Here is a 21185-nt window from a genome sequence, read left to right as displayed (position 1 = left end):
ATGCTGTTGTGGAACCTGTTTCACGTTTTTGCAGCATGGATTTACTTAATTCCAAATAGCTTTCTCTGCTCTAAGGTTTGAAAGCTGAAGCTTGCTTCTTTCTAGGAGCAACTAGCCATGGTATGACTGTATTTTTACCAAAGACAGTCAGTTACGCTTGTTACATATTTCTTCTCTGTATTGCAAGGCAACTTCTTTGGGTGATGACAGGCATGCTTTACAGCGACAAGCAAAAAGATTGTAAAGGTTTATCCTCACAGAGGAGCAACCAGAGAGAATGGGTTTGTTTCCTGGCAGTGTACTTTGCAAGATTTTTAAACTTTGTTAGATGATTCATGCAATTTACTTTTTCTAGATTGAGTGGAGTAAGGTGATCTTAGCAATGTACTTCAGGACTTGGGACAAACTGTGATTGATTGATTAAATGATCTGCAAGAAATACAAAATCTTTTACTCCAGAGCAGGTCTTACTCCAGCATGGGTGTTGAATGGCTTGAACTATTCAGTGTGATATATGTATTGATGTATGAATTTCCTCCATCTCTGGTTTTGGTTGAAGAGGTCTTTCAGGTAAAACAGGATTGGGCTTTTCTAGCTGAGCCATGAAGTACAGGTGTCAGACCTCCTGCAGCTCTGTATGGAGGACAAGAACCATAAGTCTCATTTCCAGATCTTTTAGCAACTTAATGTGAGGCAAAAGTTGAAGTATTTGTCTTTCAGGGTTGGAATTGAATTAGGTTTTTGTTAACTATATGTTATCTGATAAAGAAGTTGCCCACTGAAGGAAGAAAACCAGATGACCAAATGGCTGATGTTTATGGTGTGGATGTTCTACCACTCGTGTGCTCCCACCTGCACTTTTTTCTATATGAAAGAAGAGTTTTGTAGTTTTGTTTTTGTTTTCAAAATCAGATAAGTAGAAGTCCATTTGTCGGCAGTTTTGGCTTTGCATACTTTAATAAAGGAATTTTCAGTTTGTCTTGGTTTTTTTCTTGACCTATTTAGAACACATATTAAGACTGCTTTCACAATTTAGAGACTTTATCAATAAGAGCTTACACCCCCAACAGGATGTTAGTGTTCATGTATCTGAAGGGAAGAGTCCCTGAAGCCATTAGCTGCTTTTCCTTCCCGTCATTTGTCCATGAAAGAACACACTTCACAGTATTTCTCCCGCTTCTTTCCTAAAAGCAAAACCCTTGCAGAAGGGCCTTGAAACGAAAATCTTGTGTCTGTTTCACAGCATTTAACTAATGTTATATTGGATTTTTGCTGGACTATGAAAGCAAAGGCATCTGCATTTTTCTCTGACATGCATATGCAGCAAAAGCTGTCAGGTCTTAGGTGTCTGTTTTGCTCAGGAGCCACAGGTGCTGTGTTTTACCAGGACTCCACATACTTTTGTGCCTGCTATGGACTGCTGGAAGGGATTGCCTGCTTCAGTGTTGCCTGCCTATTTGGCATGAGGTGCTTAGGGATGACTGACTGCCCTGGGTAATTAAAACCTTTTCAAGTACAGCTCAAGTAACATATCGGTATCATCAAGCTGTAATGTATTAACATGGTAAATTTGCAAAGGCTACTGTATGGAGTTTGTTTCATGCTTTTATTAAGTGTTAATGCTCCTGTTGAAGTGTCACAAAGCAATGTTGCTTTTGGAAGTGTAGTCCCTCAGTCAACAGGAGTTCTGAGATGCCTCTCCAGGCACATAATTATCTCTGGTAAAAAAATCTAACCATGTATCTTTAAGATGTGTTGACAACATGTGTATTCAGTACCCCTACCTCTCCCACAGAGTACATATGTAGCTGAGAAGAGCTGAAAAAGAAGGATGTGTTCCTCTTCTTTTGTAGTGTAACTTGAATGTGGGCCTGGTGGATACTGCTAGTTATCTAAGAAGAAAAAAAGAAAGCCCTATAACAGGGGACTGCAAAATGTATTTCCATAAGAAGAATGCATGTTTAAACAATGCATACAGTGATCATCCTTACAGAGCTTTCAGTTTATTGAGATGTTAATTATATTTCCCCACCATTGGAATACTATATGATACTAGTTCTAACTACTTTCTGCTATTTCAGGTTCTTTTATTAACAGCATCTCATCATAAACCATAGGTTTTCAACTGCCTTTAGGATAATGGCAAACTCTGTAAAAAGCACTTAAAGAGCACCTTTCTTTGACCAGACTCTGCAGCTGGAGAACACGCTTTGTTCAGGTCCCTACAGACTACTGCTTGTTATACACTAAGTGTTAAAGACCTGAAAATTGTATTTCTTGCCTGTTGTTGAAAGCTGTCTCATGCATTATTTATCAAGCAATAGATGAAGACTTCAACCTTTTTATGGTAATTTATAGTGTTTAGAATACAAGATTACAAACAGTTCCTGAGCACCAGTAAATTCCGGCATGGGGAGTGTATTATCACGATACGTTTTTCATAGTTCAAAATATATATGCTTTATTTGGCTTCACTTGGAGGCGTAGAAAGGAAATAGATGATAAAACTGTATGTTAATAGTGTTGCATGGGGCTTTGCCTGCTTGTGTTTTATGGTATTCATTCAAACTGCATGAACTGTAGCTCTTTCAGTGTGAGATAGTAAGATTACAGATAGTTTCTATGGGTTTTACAAGCTGTTCAGTACAATCACCATGCTTCCTTAAAATCCAGGATCTTTATGCAACAGTTTTTCTGTATCACCTGGGGATTTAAGTAGTTTTTATATTGGGTCCAGTTAGAATTATGTTAATCCGCTGAGTCTGTTATGGTCAAGAGGAGCAGTGCTGCCACTGGAGCGACTTGCTCGCGGGTGACTCTATAGACCTGAACATGAAAAGCATCTTGCTGCCCAATTTGCAGCACTGGTCAGTGTGTGAGCTGCTGCACCGTGTCTCTTGGCACTTTCTTTCCTTACGCCAGTGTCATGGTTTAACCCCAGCCTGCAACCAAGCACCACACAGCTGCTCGCTCACTCCCCCTTACCCAGTGGGATGGGGAGGAGAATCAGAAGGGAATGTGAAACTCAAGGGTTGAGATAAAGACAACTTTAATAGGTAAAGCCACACATGCAAGCAGAGCAAGCAGGGAATTCATTCACTACTTCCCACGGGCAGGCAGGTGTTCAGCCATCCCCAGGAAAGCCGGGCTCCATCATGTGTAACAGTTACTTGGGAAGACAAATGCCATAATGCTGGATGTCCCCACCTTCCTTCCTTCTTCCCCCAGTTTATATGCTCAGCATGATGTCGTATGGTATGGAATTCCTCATTCACTAGTTCAGGTCAGCTGTCCTGGCTGTGTCCCTTCCCAGTTTCCCATGCCCCTCCAGCTTTCTGGCTGGCAGGGCCCAAGAAACTGGAAAGTCCTAGACTTGTTTATAAACATTACTTAGCGACAACCAAAACCATCAGTGTGCTATCAACATTGTTCTCACATCAGAGCCAAAGCACAGCACTGTACTAGCTACTAAGAAGAAAATCAACTCCATCCCAGCCGAAACCAGGACAGCCAGGTTTCTGGTCCAAATAGCCCAAGTCATTCTCATGTTCAGGTGCAGTTGCTACCACCTCGGAGTTGACATGTCAAAAATGTAGCTGGTGAGTTGTTCTGTCAGTTTAGTAAGGTTAAATACAACTTAAGTTAGTAAATTTTAGCTGTTTGAAAACAGACAAGGGATTGGGTCATTATGAGGTATTAAGGTGTACAATTTTTTATTTGGAGTATCAATTGTATTGAAGAAAGATGAACTTTGAAGGAGACAGATAAAAAATAACTTTATGCCCATGAACTGTTAATTCAGTTTGATAGAGCTGGAGCAGCTATATATTGATGTCTCATTATTTTTAAATTGAATAAGGGTTTACTTTCATTAATCCGGTGGTGAGTTGGGAAATTGTAGTTGCTTTTTTTAAAGAGCAATTTTGCCCAACTGGAGTACATTGAAAGGATTTTTTTTTTACTATTGAAATATGGTGTGACATAGTTGGGAGAAAAAATTAGATACTTTAATTTGAAAAATGTGCAGCCTTGTTCTTTTATTCCTTTATAATCTGTGGCAAGATTTATGTTAGTTTTCAGCTTGGGTACTTGTATATCTCAAAACATGTCTGGTAGCTGTCAGATGTAAGTACCTCAAATTCAAAGGTAATGGTTGTGTGCCAGTTATAGGTCAGAACAGTGAAACAGTTGGAAAAAAGATCATTATAAAACTGACATGTTGATTCTCACTTGAGCTCATGACCAGTAGTGGCTGCACTTCCCCTGACACTGGAAGTTGTCCCCCAGCCTTGGGCTGAGCTGGGAAGAGTTTGACTCTTGGGATTATGGAGAAATGTGTAAATCAAAAGCAAGGAACCTGCTTATTTTCATTCAAATGTAGTTTATGACTTAATCTCATGTAACTAAGGATTATGGGGGTTTTAATGTGTCATTATGGAATAAGTATCCATTTGTCCAATAAATGATAGAAATGAGAGCTGTTTGTGTGTCATGTAAATGGTGTTCAAAATACGTGTTCATCCCTGGTAAAGAATAATTTCCATGCAGACAATTTAAGCAGAACTCAAGAGCGTTGTTATAACAAAGAAGGCTGTGATATCTTCCTTTTAGCTGCTAGTAGTTCTGTTGTCTTTTGCTCTAGGTGTCTCAAACCTAGTGTATAGAATCAGGAATCATTAAGGTTGGAAAAGACCTTTGAAATCAGCAAGTCCAACTCTTAACCCAGGACTGCCAAGTCCATCACTAAACCATGTCTCTAAGCACAGCATCTACATGTTTTCCGGCCCTTCTTATAGATGGGTATCTCACTGACTGACCTCCAGTCTTCTGGGACCTCCACAATTTGCCAGAACTGTTGATAAATGATGGAGTGCGGCTTGGTGAGCTCCTCCACCAGCTCTCTCAGTACGCTTGAGTGGATCCCGTCCAGCCCCACAGACTTGTGCATGTCTAAGTGGAGCAGCAGGTCACTAACCCTTTCCTCCTGGACTGTGGGGACTTCATTCTGCTCCTTGTCCCTGTCTTCCAGCTCAGGGGGCTGAGTATCCTGAGGGTAACTGGTCTTGCCATTAAAGATTGAAGCAGAGAAAGCATGAAGTACTTTTCCTCGTCCTTTGTGGCAGTGTTCTCCCTCACATTCGATAAAGGATGCAGATTCTCCTTGGCCCTCCTTTTGTTTGTCATGTATTTGTAAAAACAATTTTTGTTATGTTTTATGGCAGTAGCCAGCCTGAGTTTTAGCTGGGTTTTCCCCTATCTAATCTTCACCTTGCTTAACATCAGAAATTCCTTATAGTCCTCCAGAGGTTCCTGCCCCTTTTTTCAAAGGCAGTAAACTCTCCTTTCTCCCCTGAGTTCCAGCCAAAGCTCTCTGTTCAGCCACGCCAGTGGTCTTCCCTGCCAGCTCATCCTTCTGCGCATGAGGATGGCCTGCTCCTGTGCCTTTAAGGCTTCCTTCTTGAAGAATGCCAGCTCGGTAAACATTAGAATACATTGAAAACACATTCCTCTTCAGTACTGATTTTCATTGTTCTTTTCATTCAGCAGCTTGACATAACCCTGAAACTTTTTGTACCATTTCTATTAGCTCTAATAAGTATTTGAGCAGGACAGGCAATGTGACAGCTGTGGAACAGTAACGTGTATTTTATGAGTTCTAGATGTCATTCCAATTTTTTGTATGTGACTGCTATCTGTTAGGTTAAACCCACAGAAATGTTGAAGAAAGAAAAAGCTATGAGTTAAGCTTCTCGTCCTTTCCTGCTTCATCCCATCAAAGGCATCAGGGTATTAGCGAAGGAAAAATGCTCTTCCAGCTCAAGTCAAAATATAAACCTTACTGTTAGATGAGTGCAAGGATGAGACAGAGACCTGAAAAATCAAAAAGTACTGTAGCTGGGTGAATAAATTATAAAGTTGCTGTAACCTTCTTGTCTCTCAGGGCACATGAATATCCTTACACAGCTCAGGTTTTATTTTTCCAATCATCATTTACCAGTATTTCTGTTAATGAGCAGTACATTCACATTGTTGAGAAACTGTTTGAAAAATTAAATATTCCACTTCTAATAGAAAATACACCTTCCTTCTTCCCATGGTGAAAATCCAGTCTTGCTGGACTGTTATTGTCCACAGTGTAAGTGCTTTCTAGCCTGGTGCCTTAAAGCAGTGCAAGTCTGATCAGATCATTCCTCAATCTCTGCTTAATGAAATAGAGGGAGTTTTAAAGCATTTCTTACAATACCAAAGGTTCTCTGATTTGGTCATGGGTCTGATCGTAGTTCTCTGACTCCTCATGAAGGACTCTGCTTAATACAGTTTTGTGAGTCATGGACCACTGGACTATGGACGCAGTCTTTTTCCCACTTGGCTGTGCTAATGCAAACTAGAGCAGTAGCAAAACTCACTGGTGTCCTTGTTATGTCCTTGGTCACACAACTGCAGACTGCATCAGTGCTTGTGGACAATGTCCTGTTTCCAGCAGTGATTGCAGGCAAATGCTGAAGGAAAAATGGGCATGACATGAGCCGATATGGTATTTGCCCTGCGTATGCTCAAAGTCTGCAACTGTTTTCATCTGAAAAGGAAAGAGCTACCCAAGGGTCTCTGCATCATCTTGGTGGTGGCCAGACCCTTCCTAGTCAGGATACTCTGCATTTCAAAGCATTTCCAGATCTAGACCTGTGTGTTTACATGCAGCTAATGTGGTGATTTCCTCCTGGTTGCATTTTGAGACCTCTCGGCTAACTAATTCTTAAATCCATTTAACTTTCATTCGGTTTATTTTCAGTTTCCTAATCAGTTTATGTGACATGAAGCCACAGAAATTTAAACTTGATAAGTTGCACTTCCTTTGCTGTCCAGGCTTGTAATTAAAAAAAAAAAAAAATCATACAAAATTGATTATTGGTATTTTCTGTAAGTCCATGTTAATAGACATAATTATACTAGGCATGCATTGAGTCTCATATGTGAGCTTGCATTCTTTTTCCTGTGATCAATATTTAGTTACTATGTATATTTAAATATATTTGCTATGTATATTTAAACTGGGTTTAAAGAGTGACACGTTTGCTTTCCCAGTGTTTCGGAACTATTGCTAAGTGATGTGATCACTCAGCTGGCTCTTCCAAAACACCTCCAAATTTGCACGCCGGGACCAGAGACACAAAAATGTCAACACTTATTTGACGCTGTCCTCTGTTACAATGGAAATAATAAGTGTTTTGTCAGTATCTTGCGACTAGTCACTTTTTTCTGCAAAAAAATAGATGCCAGTTTAATAAGTGCTTCTGAATTTTCTGTCCTGTGGACAGAAATGTTAAGCAACACCAGGATTCAGACTTTTTGCATTCTGTGAAACATAACAAAGCAAGATCTCAAAGCGGCTTTCAGGGGCTTAACCTGGGCAGTTTCAGGTTTCTTCTGGGGTCTTTTGTCTCTCTTGGTGGTGTTGTGAAGCTTCTCTCTGTCTTGCATTAGTTTCTTCATCTCCGTTAGTATTCAGTGGCTTACGTTTTCTGGAATGTTTTTCTTTAGTATCCAGTGTTTTCCATTTTCTGGAATGTTTTTCTTTGCTTTGCCTGATCAAGTTGGTTTTGGTTTTTCTAGCTGATTGCTACACCGACGGTATTAGAGCATGTAACCCTTGAGGGTTACATGCCTGTGTAACCTCTTCGAGTGGAAAATACATCTTACTGTTTTGATAAGACGTGCCTGTTAATCTGCTACTGATTACAGGTACCCAAGGGAAGACTGCTCTCACTTTGCTACCAGAAGTCGTTAAGGCTTGCTGATGGGGTATGTTGGCACAAGTTCACAAGACTAACTTAACAGATCAAATGTGTTTTCCTTCAGCAGCAAAAGCATGGTCGTATGTTGAAGCCCACATATTGCCAAAAAGGGACAAGTTTCTTCAAATTTCCAGTCACTTCCTTACTGGGCAGTAGCTGAGATGTATGATCAGTGACTTCAGCCAGAGCAGATACTTCCCCACATTACTACATTTCTATTAAGGTGAAGTAAATTTTAAGGTTAAGGACATTTAGATGTTTGGCATTATAATTTTGTGACAGTCAATGTAAACTGTCTTATACTCATCTATCTTTTCATGTAACTTAGATATGCTCTTATGACACATTTTTTGTGAACAGCATTATGACGTAGGATAGAAGAACCTTAGCAGCAGTTTGACAAATGGTTTAGAGGTGCACTGTCCTCTCAAGTGGGGTGAAAACACAAGTCTTAATACCAAAGGGATGCAAAGCCATAGAAAACAAAGGTAGATAACAGAGTGTGAAAGCCCTCTCCTCTTTCTGGTCATCCCTTATCAGTGAAAGATATAGATGAATTAGAAATTACTAATGGAGATTTTTAGAAGTGTGGGAAAAAATCAGTGGCAACATATATTAAAAATCTTCAAATTTTTGAAGTACAGAGAGAAGATGACATGCCAAAAGTATGGGAAAGTTAAATAAATAGATGTTGTGGCATGGACACCACCCTCTATGAATGAGGTCTCTCCACTGATTGCAGAAGCAGCCTAGGGCAGCCTACTCCTGTGCAGATACCCAGTGTGTTGCTGCCCAAATAAAGTGAGATGCATTTCCTCTTTTTTTAAACTGTGGATGTGACTGTGAAAGGGGTAGTTAAGGCTACTCAGTAGAATGAAAACGTAGCTGTGATTGTCATTGTTCCCCTGTGGTGAGGCCTTGCTTCATCTCACTAACCAACATAAACTACTAATTGCAACTAGTAATCTACAGTGGTGATACAGTTGATGGGAAGAAGAGAGAACCAAACAGCCAAAGTGTCTGATGCCAGGGGCTGTCTGCCAGGGTGTCCTGTCTCCAAGAATGTGTGAACCTAGTTCTGCCCAGAGGAAGCAGGTAGAACAGTCCGCTGCTGTGCGATGGGTAGAAATACAGTGTCACAGAAGAAGGGCAGTTGAAGAGTACATAATGGCAAAATATTTGAGGTGTGTTTTTTTCTGTTTCCTAATAATTTCTACTGTTTCATTTTTTTCTCTTGACTCCTGTAAATGCTGGACTGGTGATTTCATAGAATCTGACTGCAATTCCAGTGTCTGATGCTTGAGTGGAAATGGCTTGCTTGGAGCCCAGTGTATTTGTATTAAGTTGGAGTTCCCTGCCTCAGTATGTTTGTATTTGTGTGTGCTGACTATATACCCTGCAGAAGACTCTTCTCCCTTTTATTTTGTTACTTTGGAAGTAATATTCCTCTTTGGTACTACATCATTCAGTGACAGAGATTTAGGTTTTTTTGAAGGTGGTGGTATTTTCACCTCACCAAGGAGAGGAGTCTTCCAAATGCCTCTTCTGCTGCTTTAATGTCTTTGTGGTCCTGATGTTAATCAACCTCTTTAGAAATTTTCCATACAGTTTATTTCCAGCATAGGTGGATTTCCAGCTGTGCTAAAACTTGTTGGGAAACAGCAAAGTGAACCCTGGTGGTTGCTGGATCACGTTTCTGCTGGAGCCGACCTGGCTCTGGTAGCAGCATGGGGCAGTGCTCCTTTCCAAGCATTTGTAGTGTAGATGTTGACTCATCCCATTATTGAATCTTGTGCCTTTCTCAAAGCCTCAACAGGTCATTTCTGCTGCTTTGAGCAAATGATGTGCTCTTCCTTTCACAGCATAGCTATGCTGAGGTTTGAGGGTGTATTTTCTGTGGGTCTTTAAGGGAGAACTCCCCAGTTATCAGGGAAGGGATGAGCACACTTGGTGTTTGGGTGTACATGGGGGCAAGGTGTACTGAAGTATACTGGTTAATAGCAAAAGACTGGTCCATCTCTTGTGATGTTAATTTCCAACTGGAGACAAGTAAAAACTCCTGATTTGGGATAACAAGCTCTTGATTGTGGTCTCACATACTGGCTGAATGAGCAACAATTAAATAGTTGGAATAGAAAGAAAGAGAAATTTGTAAGCAGTATGGGGGTACCAATACTGATAACGGGAAAAAAAGAGTATGTAGCAATATTGATGTTAAATGAAAATAATAATAATAATGGGGGAAACAAACAGGAAGGAGAATTTTTTTTTTATATGTGAAGCAAAGGCATGAATGCAAAATAGAACATTTTCCAACTTAATTCAAGAGCTGTATTTTGAAATTCGGACTTGACAGGTCATTACCACGGAGACATAGCAAGCTGTTAGCATACCAGTGTTTAAATTCCTGCTGTGCTAAGTGGATCTTTTTGCCTTGTTTGAAAAACTCCTCTTCCTCTTTGATTTGTATGTACTTGAGGGCCAAGAGACCTTTGGTATTATCTCATGCTTGTAAGAACAAAGTTAATTTCCAGCTGTTTGTACTATAATTCACTTTCTCCATGCTAATCTATATCAATCAAATTTACTAACTTCCTTTATCAGAAATATTTATGCCTACTCAGAACACATCTAGTTAAAATTGATTGCATCTTAATTGGATCCAGTATGAAATATTTTTTTCCTGGTATGGGAGTGTTAAAATGGAGACTGTTAAAAACAGAAAAGATAGAGAATGTTCTCTGTAGCGGTGTTTAAATATCATTTAAAGTTACAGTTGTGAGAATAACAACTTTTGAGCTGCTCTCTGTACTGCTTTAGGGCAGTGACCAAGCCTCTTCCCTAAGTGCTAGTACTTAGCCAGAAGTATTATAGGATTGCAAGGTGAAAGGGCATCCGGAGCTCAGTCCTCATGCAGTGTGGAAGAATGCCTGCCATTTAATGTTGTTCTAAAAGCTGGCTCCATTTCATGATTAGTTTTTGATTTACAAGCTTCTTTGCTAACCCCCTGTTGTTAGAGAAAATGGAGTGGGCTGGCTGCAGTGCAGAGGATTTAGGTTCAAGTCTGAGTGTGCTACCCTTGTGTGACCTATCCATCATTACTGGCAAAGTGAGTACTGGGAATTACTTTGAAGCCATGATGCATTGTCCAAGATTTGTCTGGTAAATATTCTTCCAGCAAATTGAGAGGTGTGTTATTATTGTTGGGTGCAGAGCACAATGGAATGAGCCATTACCTGCATGATCATCAGTATCGCTGTCAAAATGAACTCTCAAAAAATTAGTGAGCAAGAGCCACATTGCCAACGTATATTCAGTGATAATACTTGGATTTTGTGGCATAGTAAAAGATAGTGGAATTAGAAAAGGAAGGAAAAGCTGTGTAATACTCATTTATGCACCCTGTCTGAGCTCCTTGATCCAAATCCTACCCCAATAAAAGGGGATGAGGGGCCTGAAACAGCAGAAAGAGCTCTAGGCTCTGTATCTCTCTGCCCTAGTGGAAGAAGTCTTAAAAAGAGGTGATAAAATTGAGCAGGCTGGTAGTCATGAATTTCAGATACATTAAGGTTCCAGACAGTAGGGTAAAACTGCCTTTCTTTCTCAGCCATGTAAAATTGCCATATAAATTGGGCAGCATGTATTACACAGTGAGTTGACACTACACGAAAACTTAAACGTAGTATGTTTTCATTTAAGTGTATTTTCACAAATTAAACAATGTAAGTAATCAGGAGGTAAATAATGTGCTTAGCAGTTCCTCCAGATTTTTGTGGAGTGTTATGGCTCCTTTTAATAGGTGCTGTTTTAAGGTGGATTTCATTTAAGCCAAAATGCCATTTAAAGTTAGAAGTCTGTAGGGAACTTGAAAATGATTTTGACAACTGAGTAGTTGAGAGAATTCATCTTCTGTGGAGGAAAATCATTGAGACTCAGCTTTCTTATACATGTATAGGGTAGAATTTGATTAATTTCAGGTAGAAACAAAATGAAGAAGTGCCTTGGGAAGTAAGATTCTATTCCAATTAGACCAGCTGAGCAATCAGACCAAGACCAAATATGCAGATTTTTGTAGTAATGCTTGAAGTCTTAAAAACTTTAGCAGCATACTGAAATTTGTGTGCTTCGGACAGCTGAAATTACTGTTGTAACAGATGCATCAGAAACTAGTTGGAAGGTAGAGAGCTGATGGGATTCCTGCATCAGGAGAAAATGAGATGAGAGTAACATGGTGGGTTGTTTGATGTGAAGCCCTGAAGAAAGCACAGATTTGTAAAAAAGGGAAAGTAATGCAACAAATACGCTAGTATCTCCATAGGCTGCAGTTTCATGCCTGGAAAGGAAAAGTTGAATATTTGTGCCCTACCTGACACCTGGGCAACCTGGAAGGCCGAGAAGACAAAAGATGCAGTAAGTGGGGGCGGGCTGTGGCTGACCCATATAGAGCTGGTAAATGGTAGTGCAGCACAGTGTATCTGGTGCGCTGGGCACTGTAGGAACCTGTGTCCTGCAGTAGTGAGATGGAGAAGCCATCCCCGTGGCTTCCTGAGCAAGGCATGGTGCCTGATTCAGGTGGTAACTGCCAATATGTTGCGTTTTAATAGTGACTTTAATGAACTCTTTGATGGTATCTTTATAGAAGCAAATAGTCATTTAGGTCTGTAAGGTAATAAATAGTAGGAAAAATGCTAACTGTTTCTCCTAGCAGGAGAACTTGGAGTTATTGTGTGCAATTTCTAGGTTGCATGATTACACAAGGAAAATGTTCCAGTAGTGCCTCATCAAACTATGACACCCACTGCCACAAAGTAGTCAAAATGTGAGTGAGCTCAAAAAAGGAATCTGAATCATGGAAAAATGTATATCCAGGCCTTTTTAAGGTCTCTGTAACATGATGGTCCAGCTACATTTGCTGGCTCTGGATTTTTCAGAACTGGTGATTATGGAAACCTTGAAACTACAGCAGAATGTTTCCCTCTGCACCTAGTAAACAAGACAGATATTCTGATACTCTCCTAATATTCAGTTGCCATTGAAGAAAGGCTGTTGGGACAGATACCTTTGAACTGGCTGTAGCCTGATGGCGCAGTGGAGCCTCAGGAGCTGGTGGGGTATGCATGTCTGACTTTGCCTTGGGCTGGCTACGGGACCTTGCTGTAAAGAAAGGAAACTCTGAGGTAAGAAGAAGTTGTCTACTCAGTTCTGTTGAATGGAGCAACAAAAAATCTGCAGTCTGCTTAGAAAGAGTTGAAGAAGGAAGAAAGCAGGAAGAAATAGAGGGCAAACTCTGGTCAGCTGGGGGGGAGGGTGTGGGGGTGGAGTTTGATACTGCTGGGATGGAATTTTTTTATATTTTCAAGAGGGAACATAAATGCAATGCAAACTCTCAGAAGATGAAAATGTACTGAAATAAAACTGTAAATAGGAGCAGTTGTAGTGCATCAAAGTATGTGTGGTAAATTTCTGCTGGAAATGAATGGATATGTCAAAGACAGTTACTGGCAATAGCAAGATAAAGCCAAATAATTATAGCTGCCATAGGCAGGACTCCAGATTACTCCAAAAAAAAATGCATCAATCTAGTATAGTTGTGCCCGAGAAACACCTGCTAGTCACTTTTTTACACTATGGTAAAATTCATGCTTTTAGCAAACTTACTTTTTCCATAATACTGTGTGATGAAAATTAACTGTTTGTTGAATAAAAACAACCACCCTTCTGTCATAATGGAAAATGTGATTGACTGCTGCAGCTGGGCACTTTTAATTTAAGCTCTGAAAAGACAATGGCCTGTTAGTTGCTTGTTAAATGTATATACAGTATATTTTAACTTCACAAAGTGAAGTTAGCTTAACTGCTCTGTGAAATAATGTGATTTATGGGAAGTTTTCACATTCTTTACTGTCTAGAAGTTTTACAATGGATAAAATAACTCCATTTATTTGGCATTGGTGTATTCCCTAATATGACAGAAAAGGTACACCTTATAGCTTCTTATTTCCAGGCATTTACACACAGCAAGCTCTGGCCACATTGTTCTAGTACTTTACAAGTCCTGAGGTAATTCCTATGAGTATATATTTTGCCTTTTACGAGAGGAATACTTGTGCGCTGTGCACTTGAATAAAAATGCAGTTGTGGAAGTAGTGCATTGCTGCATAGCTGTAAATATGATTTTTTTACTCCTTACTATTATCAAGTTTAAGCTTCAATTCATAATAAATACATTAAAGGTATCTAAGCAAAGACTGACTCCTCGGAGATAGCTTGAATTTAAAAAGTCTGATGTGAGTGGGTTAGTGAATGAACTCTAGTCTGTAAGTAGAGGCAGTAGGCCTGCCTGGCCACGGAGCCCTTGCTCTGTGCCCACATACAAATGTGCAAAGGCCTGGCGTGCAGCAGCATGGGCCAACTGATGGTCCATACAAAAGGGTTATCATCTTCTAATGTGCTTTCTGATTTTGAAACATTAGCTGTTCCTGTTTGTTTCTCTGAATATAAAAGGATGTTGTCCATGTTCGCTTTCATAACTTCTCTTTGAGGTAGGTATCTGATAGAGGAGAAAGATGCTGCTGAGCCTTTGTGTTTGTGAAGAATGGGGAAGGACAGAGAAAGATACATGCAGTGTCTTTGTTTTCATGTTTGAAAAGAAAAGGTTTGGGTTGGGTTTTTTTTCTGTATCACAGGACAAAGGGGGAAGTTTTAGGTAAATATACTTGGGGACAGGGAGAATAGGCTGCAGAAAAAAAAAGGAGAACCATATGCTTTGAGGAAACGCTGTAAAAAAAGCAGTAGTAAAGGACATCAAGTAAGTTTATCCTCTTGGAACTATTCGTTACAAAAAAAATGTTGTTGAAAGCCTGGCCAGACCTATAGAAGGCAAGATTTTTATCTGGATGTTTGTGGAAGCAGTTCACAATGAGCAAGGGGCATCTGGCAAGCTGGACAGAAAGGCACGAGTGAGGAAGATACTTGGGGTGTTTTTCTTAATGAAAAAGTCTCAGTTAGGAAGGAGCAGCTGGCTGGTATACTGCTCATCTACAAACTTAAGATGACAGTTGCTGTGGTTTGTAATATTGACTTCAAAAGCTGTGGTACATCTCGGTTGTGTTCAGGTAATTCCCACAGAAAGATTACTTCATCCTTTGTAACAGGGGCATGGGATAACCACAACTGTATGCCAGCCTGCTGCTGCCAAAGGACTTAATGGGAAAAAAAGCATCTTTGTACGTTTACTGCTGCATTTTTGGTTTACCTCAGTTAAAATGACTCAAAAGAAAGCCATCTGCAGAGAAAGCAGACTTCATTTGTTCAATTGCTGGTCGGATTACTTGCTTTGAGTCGGACTGAGTCTTTGCTGAAAAAGCTGCTCTCTGCAATTGTGGGTTTTTTTGCTTTCCCTACAGCTGAGCATGGAGCCAAATCTCTAATTTATATTGTGGAGCGTTTTAGTGGGTACTACAGCAATTGCTGATATGGGGAATTCTTTCACGCATGGATTGTCTGTATCTGATTTAGTAGCTTCAGTTAAACAGGCCAGTTAGCTCCATAGCAGATAGAACAGAAGATTTCAAAGTAGGCAGAAACTTTGAACAACAATTTTCAACAATTATTCTTGTTGGAGATTAAGTATTTTTACCTGAGCAGAAGACCCAGAGCTGCATTAAGCATTTGAGAGGAAAGTTTCCCTGGAGAGTCTGTGGCAGGTAGTAACAAAGATCACTCTGCAAGCTCTGCTATCACAGACATAATGAGATTAAGAGTGACAGGGAGAGTTACATGATTTTCCTGTGAATAAGATTTTCTTTGTATGCATAGGTAGAATTTGACAACTCTTTTGTCAAAAAACCCCAAAACCAACCAAACCCAACGGAACTTATCATATAGTATTGAAAGAATTTTCCAAATTTTCAATTGAAAGTGATGTGAATTCTGAAACTAACTTGTTTCTTTTGCCCTTGCACTGAAGAAAAGAAAAACAAAGAAACCAGAAAGCAAAGCGAACTTTCAACAGCCATAATGAAATTTTCTTATTTTGAGATTCAAAAGCAAACTCCCCTCCTTTCCCTCCCACCTGAAACATACTGGTTTTAGACTGACCAGAATTACATGGAGACTGGTTTGTTTTTTTTTTTTTTGTATGGCTGCCACTACATTATAAACAAAACCAGTCAAACACAACCCAAACAAAACAAACAAACTCCACAGTTTTAATTCTGCCTATATAGTTCAACACTAAAACTGTTGATGCTGGTGAATTGTTTGTTGCCTCTGCCACATGGCAGTGACTGGGAAACACCCCTTTACAGTCAGTAAAGCCACCTGATGACAGTATGAATGGAGCTATTTCTTGACTTGAAGAATGACGTGGTATATGTGCTTTTGGTTAATCTGCATGTCAGCTAGTTTAGAATTTTAATCAATTTGTTGTGCATCTGTGTGGAGGTTAAAAACTGACTTTTCCGTATAAACAAGAAACAAGGCTTTGTTTTGTCTATTCTAGACAACAACAATTGATGACTTTGGATCTAGGTAACAGCGGGAAAAGTGTCTCATCAACATTTCTCACTTTTCATGTTCTCTTAATGATTGCAAAAAACAAATTGCCGCTTAAAGATATCATCTTGCACCAAACCCGGTAGAATTCCCCCAGACAGCAGACTTGGCTGCTCCAACAGGCTTCAGAGTGCTGCCACCACCAAATCTCCCTCTTTACTGTATTTTTCTCTTCATTCTTTCAAATAAATGGTCTGGGAGTCATTTGAGTGGGTCTGTTTCAGCCTCAATTGCATGTGTGGAGTTGTTGTGGTGTATGCCCCCATGAGGTAACATCATACCAGAGAGTCTGTTCATTATCTAAATTAACATATTCAGGCATCCTCCTTCCTTCAGTTTAGCAGAGTTCTCACATAATGTGATTATCAATAATAAACTGTGTTATTATTTCCTCCATACGCCATTCAGTCACATAAATTTAGGTCACATAAATTTATTTGCGTAAATGTTGATTATTCTCATCTCATTACTGAATGTGCTTTTCAAGTTGGTTCTAAGTTGAACAAGTCATTTCAGCTTTGCAGAACTTATCAAGAGCTTTTCTGTGAGACTTCTGACTGTGGGATCAATTCTCTGCCCAAATCCCCCAACGCCTATTAGGTAAATAGCTTTTCATGGTGCATTACAAGTACTACTCAACTACCCAGATGTTATCATTATTCAATATTAATTTGATTATTTTTTTAAGTGTTGTGTCCAGTGCACTGAAAAGTCTACTTTGGTGTTTTTGGTAATCGTTTCCACATCCCAACACCCTCTTTTCTGAAAATCAAGTCAACTGTATTGTTCTAATGATTTATTTTTACATTTAAAACTACTAAAATGTTTGGGAGTCAAGATGTTGATTTATCTTACATGGAATAATTTTTTTTCCTAGCCCAATTTGGAGTATGACAGGTTTCTGTCACTAGCAGCAGGGCTTATGCATTTTAAACTGAAGTAATTTTTTTATTTGCCGCTACTACTGTTCAGTTGTTCACTTGTGATCTGAACTGGAAATGTTGTCATTAAGTCTTTGCTAATAAAGGCAAACAGCTGAATTATTTGAGGGGGAGTTAAATGCTGTTTGAATATAGTGGTTTGGCTTCATTTACACTTCCATTAAAACAGTATTCTGCATTAAATTTGCATTAAAAGTGCAGAGGTCAGTAGCTAAGTGTGGGCTGTGAATGCTGTAATTAATCAGAATTGCCAGTGATGTGAGAAGATGAGGTGGAGCGCAGCAGAGCATGATCAGTACTTTTCAGTACTGGGTACAAGAGGTCCGTGGTTGGCAGCCATGGTGGGAGCCCGTGAAGAGGCCAGGAGCAATCAGGGACCTGTGGGATACCTGTGAATCCCAGCCAGGGACTTGCATTTCTGGCAAATCAGTGGTGGTCTCTGCAGAGGTTCCCTCCTTCTTGCACTCTCTCAAATCTAACGTGTTTAATCCCCCAAATCCCAGGGATTTGCCCATAACCAGGAATGGTGAAGATGATAGTTTAAAATTAAGGCAAGGGAGTTCTGTATCTATGTGAGTGAATGTAAAGAAAGAAATTCTAAGTACTGGCATTAGGGTGAACAGCAGCAAAGCTAGGAGTGACACAACCTAATAGTCTTTGTACCTTTAGCATAGAGATAGGAGAGCAAAACTATCAGCCTAAGAAGATTTTTTTCTTCATATCTCCTTTTGCTAAATGCGTGTGTTTAGAGGAAGTGATTTATTCTCCAAGTTTTCTCCAAACTGCTGCCAGATCTCAATACTGCAGCTGATGCAGCAGTAAATGGGTTGTCCAGCCTGACTGATCCTGTAGGAAAGCAGCCCCTTCCAGTCTCCATACGTGCAGACTGTCTCTGTGGCTGTCTCTGTGGTGCCCAGACTGGAAGCTAAACTCAAACAGCTTTCGAAGATGCCTAAAGAGAAATGTGCATGGCAAGTAAAGACTGTAGAGAACCACACACCAAAGAAGAAAAATGGTAGAACTGGTTGTACTAGTCAGATTTTACTCTGTGTTTTGGACCACTGAGTAGAAATACTTCTGGGGTTAAAGCAAGGTTTCAAAATTTAGTTTGTTTCCAAAGCTAAACAAGAAGAGTTGGAACAAAGTTAACACTTCACATTTAGTGTAGTTCATGCCTAATCCCTGAGGTCAGTTCTTAATTTCCTGTAATGGAGTGGTATTTTTTTCTATAGGCATATTCATGTGAACAAAATACCAGTTAGTTTTTAAGCCTCTCTATTTTACTGCAAGAATGTACTGGAAATGACAATAGTCTTTATATTAAAAAAAGAAAAAAAAACCCTAAAGTTTGAATGCCCATGAAGATTTACTTCTAACAACATTTATTTGGCTATGTAATCAGCTATTACCGTACTTCTCAAATGACACTGGTTTTCCCTTGGGATGCTCTGACCTCTTCAAGGATAGTCTTATGCAAACTGAGAAAAAATTAAACAGAGTATCTTTTGTAACAACATGTCAAAATGGAAACCAGCACTGAATATTCAATGCCAGCTGCTCAGGGGTAGGCAAATACATTTAGATGACATGGTAATGATGCTGCAGGAAAGAAAAATTGGAGGGAAGGGGGCAGCTTGTAAGAATAAAATTTATGGCTGAGTATATTGTTATCTTTTCCTCTCAGAAAAAAAAAATATGCTTCATTTTATAAATTATTTCTATTTGTAGATGCTTATTTTATGTGTTTGGGAGGCAAGGAGGAGGGGAAGTAGTACAGTTTATTCCAAGATAGTTTAATACACTGTACAACAGTATAGTTTATTGAGAGAAAGGATTATAGATTTATGATACTATTACTGTAGTAAATGTCATCAACACAGTGCTCGATCAGCGTATCATTTCTAACTGGGAAACTGGGGTTTTTTTGGGCAGATTGCCGAGGCTTCCTGCACTTCTCAGGGCTGGGCTTATGCTAGCTACTGTTGGGACTTCACTGCCCCAGGCTCAGCTGTGGTCTTCCAGTGCCTTGTAAAAACTCATCTGGTGCCCCAAAAGGATAAATGTTTTCTTTGCAGTTCAAGGGAAGGAATTTGTGCATTGGCTCAAGATATACACTCCCTGAATGCCTGATGCATGTTTCTCTGGGAGTTGTGTGTGGGTGTCAAACAGAGCAAGCCGGTGCCACTGCAAATGCTGTTGTTTGACCTTATTTCTCATTTTAGTTTGTTTGGAGTCAGACTAGAATATCTCAAAAGATGTAATTTGCAAGTAGCTGTAAGAAATTATTCTGATAAGAAAGGACAGCAGAGAGAAGTACTTTTTAAAATTGTATTGGGTAAGTATTCATAACTTGTTGACTCCAGTATTTAGAAAAATTTCTAGATTTTAGTTTATGTCAAAGCTAGTAGATAGGTGCTTGGTTTAAAAAATGAATTTTGGAAAGCAAAATATAGTCATAATGGTGCTTTATCAGGTATCTCATTGCTCCAAACATCTCTGTAAGTTTGTTCCTGGTTAGCAGTTTATGAGGGGATTAAGCTACAAATGTGAAATAAAACAGGCCAGCCTACAGTTGCCCTTTGCCGTTCACTCCTGTGAATGCTATCTTGTAGCTCTGTAGCTCCTGCTCCTTGTGGGGTTACCTTGTTACCGTGTTGTGGTTTGGATGAAATTGCTCTAAAAGTTTCAGGATTATCAAATCTAAATGGCCTATAAAGATTGTTTTATATTACTGACGTGTGGAATTAATCTCTGTAACTCAGGATAGGTTATAAAGCATGTATGTTCAATTTATCGGCGGGCATCAGGGTGGATAATTCCAAAAGCACCTGCTGCCCCGGCTTCTTCGTGCACATGTGATTTAAAGCATACATTCATACATATTCAATAGATGCCCGAGAATAGGTTGAGTTAGGATAATTAGTCTATCGAGAAGTCATTAACATAAGTTTCCTCCCATTTGTGCTTGCACACTGTCTCCTGGTGGTGGTGTGGGGGTCGTTGTCTCGAGTTTCTTCAAAACGAAAAAAACAGGACAGATCACATACCAGTGTCTCCTTATCAACACATGAGCATCCCGGGTCCATCTTATCAGTACAGAGGGCCCCAGGACTGGGCCTAATTTGCAAAGTCATACTGTGAAGCCCCTCTTTGTACATACAATGAGAGTTTTAATTATTCTAAGATTTCTATATCCTATTAATCTAGTTATTTCTAAGCTTTCTATCATTACGGTATGAATTGTCTGCCTCAGTATGTTTCTATCTTCATGAAACGGATTTACTTTTAAACATAAAAAAACAACCAAAGCCAAAAAATCACCAGGTAACTGAGGTAAACAGTGTCATCCTTTGAATATAGGAACATTCATTTGGAGTAACGCCTTTGGCCCCAGTGCACTGTTTTTCCAGAAATCTTTGCAGCAACAATTGATCTGTTATTTCTGGGTTTACGTAAGTAATGGACAGCTGTGGTTGTTGAAGGTCTTGGTAACTTACAGGAAAATGTAGTAGCAAAAAAAGTCTTCGGGCATTGAGTGACTTGTTCAAACAAGTGAGTAACAGAGATGTTTTAACAGATGTAACGAAAGAAGGGAACTTTCTGCTGACCCTGTTACATATTTAGGTAGTAAGCTGTATATTTTTTCCTATAAGTTCATGGAGTTCTGAATCAAAATAGTCCTTAAAAATATCTCTCAGGACCTACATACTATAGACTATTAAATTAACATTAACCTCTGTATTGCAGGGGTAATGTTATAGTAAATAATAATTCTATATCTGAAAAAATACTTTAAGGGATTGTACCTATTTAGTGCATTGCATTTCATAGCAGTACATTTATTACATTGCACTTCCATTTGGTTAACCTTATGATTAATTTCAGTGTTTAGTCT

The 21185-nt window shown here is 39.4% G+C and overlaps 1 protein-coding gene across 8 annotated transcripts in view; it reads left to right on the top strand.

The window, feature by feature from the left end:
• The window catches only part of PCDH15 (protocadherin related 15), a 443471-nt gene that overhangs the window by 123334 nt on the left and 298952 nt on the right, over positions 1–21185 (top strand). Inside the window, exon 1 of one of the 8 annotated variants that reach the window (XM_055720582.1) lies at positions 12952–12970. The exons of the other annotated variants lie outside the window; for them this stretch is intronic. The gene's annotated coding sequence lies outside the window, so the exon portion shown is untranslated. Of the gene's footprint in view, positions 1–12951; positions 12971–21185 lie in introns of those variants that run through there. 8 annotated transcript variants of the gene reach the window in all.

Source organism: Falco cherrug, chromosome 9 (assembly GCF_023634085.1).
Source record: "Falco cherrug isolate bFalChe1 chromosome 9, bFalChe1.pri, whole genome shotgun sequence".
NCBI classification, from domain to species: Eukaryota; Metazoa; Chordata; class Aves; order Falconiformes; family Falconidae; genus Falco; species Falco cherrug.
This window is presented reverse-complemented; position numbering and strand designations above follow the sequence as displayed.